At 29.8% G+C, this 7391-nt stretch overlaps 1 long non-coding RNA gene across 1 annotated transcript in view; it reads left to right on the top strand.

Moving 5' to 3' along the window:
* The window catches only part of LOC136795237 (uncharacterized), a 48843-nt gene that overhangs the window by 1084 nt on the left and 40368 nt on the right, over positions 1-7391 (top strand). The window lies entirely within an intron of this gene.

Raw genomic sequence — 7391 nt, 5'->3', positions numbered from 1 at the left:
TATAAATTATGTTTTTATAAAAATATTTAATTTTTGTACATTTACTGCATCTCTTGTATAATCTGGATAAAAACTCAATTATTTTCTGAAAAGAAATAACCAATATATTTGTTTACTTAACAGAACTCCAAACTCACTTTTTTGTTGCAGTAATTATAGTTTGACTAGCTGACTCTTATATCTTTATTGGCAACGCATCAATAAATGCAGAGTGCAGCTTTCAGTGAATACATAGTTATTTTAATTTAATCAGATAGGTTTTTCAGACTTTACAGAATTTCGCATCACATATTGCAACGACCAAAATTGGCCGAAAACTCTACGAATGTGTAGGCAAACTTTTAAAAAAAAAAAATTAAACTGGTACACATTTAGGTCCTAGGATTAATGTATTATTTAATTTTGCTAAAATATTAAGAAATTCAAACATACTTTTTTCATGATACACCCAAAAATCTGTAAGTAAATACAAATCTAATCTGAGAAAATCTACTAACAATCAAAACGAAAGTAACGATAATGGTTGTATAATGTTTTTGCAGTTACGGATACATACGTGGTTGCACCGATGCACTTTCTAAACCATTGAGAAAAGAAAACGGACCCGAGTTTACTTCCCCCTTCGTTTTTTTTTTCTTAGATACCGATGGAAAGCCACTGTTAGGAAAGCCATTGTGGAAAACTGCGGGGAACCTTTCAACAGACAGAGAAACTCTCGCGATTTCTAAATCATTTTATATCGCCGATTCTTTAAAAATGTCGGTTATTTAATACCACAGATCAGGAATCACACGGTGCAATAGGTGGAACTAGCTTTCGGTCAAATGTAGTTTAATCACCAAAGACCAGGATAAAAAGGAGTTGATTGTTAAGTAATCTATATTGCAAGTCTGTATTATGTAGATAATAGACGTTGAGCGATGCTCATAAAGATTAGTAATATAAGAAAATAAATATGGGGAGTAGCGTGGCTAAGTGGTAAGGCAATCTGCTACTAATGCCAAGGATGTGGAATAATGCTGTGAAAGATGCCTACGTATTTGTAGGAAGCGGACTATCTAAATGGAAGTCACTAACGGCATTAAAATAGTAGAAAAATCTATTATCAACCAATAAATAGGTTAAAAATAAATAGATTTCTTTTACTATTTTGATAACTTTATTGACCGCCACCTGGATTATCTTCCTACAATCTACTTCGTACGGTCAACTATCTTCACCCAATAATTATTTATTCTGTTACTGTAGCAGCTGGAGAGCAGTCTATCAATAAAATTTAAAAAAAAATGAAGAGGATAAGGAAAGATACGAGATTAAATAGGATCATTTTTCAACTGAACTTATCAACCATCTTGGAGGTAATCTTTTCCTTTGTTCCTCCTCCCATCCCTTTCGTGCCTTTCACTACCGCAGGTATGCCACAGAAACACAAAACTTTTACCTTCAGTGGTGTAGTATTTTCTGTTTTCTTAATGAGCAAAGTAACCCACTTCTGTGATATCGATGTTGGTGTTTGAGGAATGAATTGTACAATTATCCATATTAAGAGCAATTATCATGGTTGGTGCTTAAAAATAGTTAAATTCTGAACACAAAGTAGGCATAGTGCATACACTCTTTAGCATTTTCTAGAGCATAACATTCATCCTGTAATAAAAGAGAAGGAACTAAAAAACAAAAAAAAAAAGAAACAAACTGACCTATTTCGCTTTGTCTTCCAACGATCCTTAGTTAAAACAGAGTGAAAGTCTTAAGTTTTTTTAATCTTCTTCTGCAATTCTGCCAAGTTTATTTCGCAATTACTTCTAGTTTTTTTCGTACTACCGCGTTCTTTAATGCTTCATTGAAAGCCTTTCACACTTTATGCTTTAGAGGTTTCTTGACTTCTTTCATTCTTACAAAAGGCTGTTGAAAGTGCCCAAAAATGAATTTTAGACATAAAAACAGAAAATCTTTATACTAATTTTTTTATTTCTTTTTAATATTCCTTCCAAATATGTTATTTGATCAGAAGAACTATAAAATATAAAAAAAATGTTTAGGCCAATTTTTTGTCTTGTACCTCAATTTGATAAATTCCGAATTCACTTTCCTCTCAATAAAGGTAATTTCATTTTACTCCTTACAGCCTTAAACCATGTACTAATAAATGTATGTTCATGTTTTACAATAGTATAGAAATTTTAAAGTATTTTATTGGTAGCAGAGATAATTCCTACCTACTGAACTGGCAACCTCTCTGGTTTATAGATAACACAGTCTGTTTAACATTCATAGTAGAGTGTTTCTTCTTTCTTCACCTATCAGTGTGTCTATCTACCTTCAATTTATTTCACCTCTATACATATCCCTATCAGGTCCATCCAGTTCAGCTATCTAACGTTTATCTCTTTCAATTTGTACATTTACATTCACATTACAAAGCAAGTATCATCATATGATCCTTTCTATTCCTAGCAATTAGTACTCAACGCCCCTCCTATATCTTAGAAAACTTGCAATTCAAATTCTCAGTCCAATCCCGTACTACGAGACCACGTTTATCTGACATCTACCCCCCACCTTACGGAACTGTAACGTTTGATAAATCATTTTTTGCCCGAGTTGCATACTTCTGCAGTACATACGTCATATAACCCTTCTATTTAACTAATTTTTACTTCACCAATCTAATTCAATATTATATTGGTTAATACTTCGTAACTACCTTTTTGAATTTGTTTTTTATGTATTTAGTCAGTTAGTTTTTTGATTATTTTTTTTGCCTTCTCTGTATATAAGTTACAATTATGTGTGACTACACAGCTTTTCGGCCAATATATGTTATTGTAAAATTAAAATTACTTATGTAATAGTTCTTGGGATGACCTAATCCTTGAATGATAAACTGTTTTTCATATTATTTCATCATATCATTCTGTTTCTACAACCCACATTATAATAGTAATAGCAATCAACTTCTACTAATATTTAACTACCTTGCATAATATTGTAATAATATCTACCATTATTATTTATTGATGTTTTTTTTTAATTTTCATTTATTTTCTTATTAAATTTGCCTTCTACTGTTTCAAAATATTTTTACCTTACAAAGAAGTTTTGATATTTTTTTTTTCTGTTTTTCCATGAATTCGTTTATCATTTTCCAGTAGTTTTCTATCTTTTATATTTTCTTCTATTTTATATCATCTATATTATTTATCTTTATATTAAATTTTGTTTATATTGTTACTTTATTCTCTATTTTTATCAACCATACTATAGTGCATGTTCACATTCTCTTTTTTTTTTATTTCTCTCTCTCTGCTTTTACCTATTATTTTTATCGTTTTTGTCTCATCCATTAATCGGAAAATATAAATTTTCTATTTCAATTTTTTATCCTCTACTAACACAATATTTAAAGCCCTAAATTAACTAACCATAGAACCTAGATTAATCTGGGCATAGTGTAAGGGCTTCCCTTGGACAACCAGGCTGTGGCCCCAACAGAAACATTTAAAAATTTTCTATTGTTTATTTTGTTGATAAGCACATGCAATTGTTTGTATTTATTTAATTTTAAGAAAATAAACCTTTGATACTTTTATCTCCTTCATTTCAATTTTCTGGACAAAGTTTCGGATCGACTGTCCATTTTCTATTCCATCTCAATTATTTGATGCTTTGTACTCTCTTTTTAAGGAATTTGTCCCTATTATAAAATTTTACATTCTTTTTAGCCTAATATTTTGCAGACTATCGGTCTACTTGTCATTCATCCAGACTGCTTTAATCTTTATTGTCTAATATGATAAATTATTTTATTAATTCGTAGAGTAATATATTATCATTATTATACAGGGTAAGTCAATATTTAATATAAAATTGCCCCATGTTATGTGAAAAGCCAAATACATTTTTCAATAATTTTCGCATTTCACATGAAAGAATTTAAAACGACGCATATATGAAATTTCTATTTCTTGGGTCATTTTTTTATTTAGTAGCACGGTTGGTAAATGGAAAACAAAACTTGTATTTGATTTTTTGGCATGGATTACACTATAAATTAGTATTTAGTGTTCACTATTAATGAGTAATAAATACTTAATTGATACCTTTAAAACATTAAGGTATCAAGAATAACCTTAATAACCTATGCAGTGCAATAACCAATTGAAGAGGAAATATGTGCAATGGAGTGCTTTCAAGGTACGTACACCTGACTGCAAGGAATCACTGATGAGTTTGATGGCCAACAAAAGCCGACCATAATTTAAATACAATAGCACAATCCTCATGCCACCAGGAGGACACGGTGCAATTCTCAGCATGTACTGAAGAATAAAGTACCAAGTGAAGCAAGTTATATCTACCCAATATGCTTAAGATTTTAGTTCGTTTCAGGATTTAGATGTATTGATTATTACAATTTAATAAATGGTATATCACGTTTTTTCTATATAATATAATATAACATCCGAACGAAAAATTTTGAGCAAGAGACTTTGATTTCAATTTTTAATTTTATAATACATAAAAATGAAATATACAGTAGGGGAAGTAGGTTATATTAATATACAGCGGTACTGTAAAAAAAAAAAAATGAATACAAATAAAAATGAAATGAACATACATGTTTTGACATCTCCTTAGTCCAAATACTTCTGTTTTAAATATTTATTAAAGCTTGCTATCATATTACATTTAGGGAGCGCGGTGGCACCATGGTAAGGCACGATGCTACTAACTCCAAGGACCGGATGGGTAGAAAACTGTTTTCTGTTACGCTTTAGCCGTGAGTCAACCCTGTGGGTTCTGGAGCCCTCCTGGGGCCCATCTAGCCTCATAAATTAGGCACCCTTAATTGGGTAAAAATCTGGCGATCGAGCGTGATTCTGACCAATTGACCTCCTTGCACAACCGTTAGTCTAGTAACAGTACTTCCTTACAAAGTACTGCATCCTTAACCCTTCATAGGTTACACGGTACAGATTTTAATTTTTAATTTTAATTTTAATCATATTACATCTATAATATGTTTCCTATTTTTTCAAATTTTATGCACACAAAAAAGACATTACTTATGATATGGTGAAAAATAAAACCAACGTTTAGTCCTATGTTGTAGGTAAGATTAGTAGAAAGCAGTGAAAAAATACAAAAATATAAATAAAAAAACTATGAATAAAATTAATAGATAAGAGAAAAAAAATATTTTTATAATATTTCTGAAAATAAAAGGTTTGATATAAATGAATAATATACAGCTTAAAAGAGTTTAGAAAAAAAATGTCTAACTTAAGAAGTAGTAGTGGGTTATAAATAGTGAAGAAAAAGGGAAAACAAATAGACTTTATAAATAATTGAGAGGTTGTCTGTCAAAAGTTAATACAATTACTTTTAGAAAGTTTTTATTAAACAAAATATTACGGAAACATCTTATGTAGATAATTAATTATTAAAAATTTAAATTATTTATTTATAACAACTTTTTGACCAAGAGAAACTGAATAGGTTTTTGTGCAGAATTTTGAGTTAAAAAAAAATTAATTCTAGATAAATTAACTTTTGATAGAAAATTCTTAAGTTTTGGATTATTCTTATAATAACCAAGGAAACAAGACTTTTTAATTAATGAAGATATAGAAAGGGGAAATATTACCATCATGAGTTACAAAGAAGTTTTTTTTTCGGCTAAGACTCCCATTGGAGTCCTATACTGCCAAAGAATTACAGATTTAAAGAAGTTGTAACTAAAAGTCAACGGATAGTAAAAATAATACTAGTTAAAACAAGTTGTTGGTGTTTAAAGTTAAAAATAAAATAAAAATATTTTTACGAATTAAAAATAAATTTTTAAAATACAAATTTTAATATAGATGCATAACAACGTTAAACAGCCAAATATTTTTGTAAAAATTAATGCTTAATTTATTAATTGGTTTGAACTCGCAATTGGGTGTTGATACGCGCACCGAACCAGTTCTCTATTTATTTTTTATTTTTATATATATTTATTAACAGAAAAATTAAACCAAATAAACTTACCAGGAAAAATAATTTTTTTAAAAAATTAATTTCACAATCCATTGATATTTAAATTCCAATTCCAATCCCCTATCGCCTCTAATACCGGAGCTATCACACAATGAAAGCACAGGAGGATCTCTCCTTTGTTCGAAGAGATCCAATCCTGAATTGAATGATGTCCATCAGAGACAAAACAATCAGGAGGTCCCACAGTCTTCCTTCACAGTGCCATTAGTCTCCTGAGGGAAGTCTTCCTTAACGACTTGGTTCTACCTTCAAAGGAAAACTTCATACGGTCAAAGCCAACTTGCCAGCAATGGCTCTTTCATTAAACTAGCAATTACCTTTCTTGCGCCGCTTTCATATTTTAAAGTCGTGTCTCTTAAACAAGAAATTTTCAAGAATATTATTAGGGTAATTGTTTTAGACTTTATAACATTTTCATTACAGGCTTAAAATTAATTAGTTGTATTAATTAAGGAAGAGAGTCCGGGTGGCGATCAATAAAGGTAGAAAAATAGTAAAAGTAAACTATTTATCGCTAACCAACTTTTCTCCCCATTTTGCAGGGCTTCATCTGAGCTAAATGAAAGGACAAGATACAAACATTTCAAAATAGTTGTAATGTTTATAAAATATATAAAAAAATATTAATAATTACAATATAAAAAAGTAAACATGTAAGTGGGCTGGTAACAAGTTACTAATAAATATAACCAGGCGTGATAAAAGTTACAGTTACAGTGATAAAAGTAAATACAGATCTAGACTAATAAATTGTAAGAGACTACTCCTTAAAATTAATTATCAATACGATAAAGAGTAAGTATAAAAGGTAGAATATATGTAAAAGGGAGATATTGAGAAATTGGTAAAAATAAACAATAAACATAAGGCTAATCACCTGTCAGATTGAAACAGCGACTGAGAATAAAGGGGAAAGTCAGACATAGAAAAATATCCCTGCTTCTTAGGCTAACCCTTTGGAAGGGTGACGAAGCCGAAGACTAAATCAGAAGAAAGAGAGGAGGAGGTAGAGATAGAGAGAGGGGAGAAGGCGAGAAGAGTGATCATTTATAATAATTATTTTATTATTATATAAATACACATACATAATTGACCGTATAATTTAAAATAATGAAGAAGTTGGTCAGGATTGCAGTCAAAAGAGAAACAAAAATAGTTAAAAACTATTTATTTTCCAACGTTTCACTCCACTTTGTAGAGTTCTGAGTTCATCAGGGCTGTTTAAGTTGAGAGGTTTGTCGAATTTTCAGAAAATTATTTATTTTATTATATCAGATTTATTATTGAAATAAAATTATATCAGTAAATAATAAATAATAAAATATCTGTAAATATAAATATAAGAA

This window comes from Halyomorpha halys, unplaced genomic scaffold, assembly GCF_000696795.3.
Source record: "Halyomorpha halys isolate HHAL.00 unplaced genomic scaffold, Hhal_1.1 Scaffold50.1, whole genome shotgun sequence".
In the NCBI taxonomy this organism is placed as follows: Eukaryota; Metazoa; Arthropoda; class Insecta; order Hemiptera; family Pentatomidae; genus Halyomorpha; species Halyomorpha halys.
Note: the sequence above shows the minus strand (reverse complement) of the source record. Positions and strands in the feature narration are given on the sequence as shown.